Source organism: Bubalus kerabau, chromosome 13, assembly GCF_029407905.1.
Source record: "Bubalus kerabau isolate K-KA32 ecotype Philippines breed swamp buffalo chromosome 13, PCC_UOA_SB_1v2, whole genome shotgun sequence".
In the NCBI taxonomy this organism is placed as follows: Eukaryota; Metazoa; Chordata; class Mammalia; order Artiodactyla; family Bovidae; genus Bubalus; species Bubalus kerabau.
This window is the reverse complement of record NC_073636.1, coordinates 22,867,707-22,868,508: the sequence shown is the minus strand read 5'-3', so window position 1 is coordinate 22,868,508 and position 802 is coordinate 22,867,707.

Sequence of the window (802 nt, the reverse complement as noted above, 5' to 3'; positions counted from 1 at the left end):
ACTATCGTCAAGAGGCTCTTTAGTTCCTCTTTGCTTTTGCCATAAGGGTGGTGTCATCTGCATGTCTGAGGTTATTGATATTTCTCCCAGCAATCTTGATTCCAGCTTGTGCTTCATCTAGCCAGGCATTTTGCATGATGTACTCAGCATATAAGTTAAATAAGCAGGGTGACAATATACAGCCTTCGTACTCCTTTCCCAATTTGGAACCAGTCTGTTGTTCCATGTCCAGTTCTAACTGTTGCTTCTTGACCTGCATACATATTTCTCAGGAGGCAGGTCAGGTGGTCTGGTATTCCCATCTCTTTCAGAATTTTCCACAGTTTGTTGTGATCCACACAGTTAAAGGCTTTAGTGTAGTCCATAAAGCAAAAGTAGATGTTTTTCTGAAACTCTTTTGCTTTTTCAATGATCCAGAGGATGTTGGCAATTTGATCTCTGGTTCCTCTGCCTTTTCTAAAACCAGCTTGAACATCTGGAAGTTCACAGTTCAGGTACTGTTGAAGCCTGGCTTGGAGAATTTTGAGCATTACTTTACTAGCGTTTGAGATGAGTGCAATTGTGTGGTAGTTTGAACATTCTTTGGCATTGCCTTTCTTTGGGACTGGAATGAAAACTGACCTTTTCCAGTCCTGTGGCCACTGCTGAGATTTCCAAATTTGCTGACATATTGAGTGCAGCACTTTCACAGCATCATCTTTTAAGATTTGAAATAGCTCAACTGGAATTCCATCACCTCCACTAGCTTTGTTCATAGTGATGCTTCCTAATCATCACTTGACTTCACACTCCAGGATGTCTG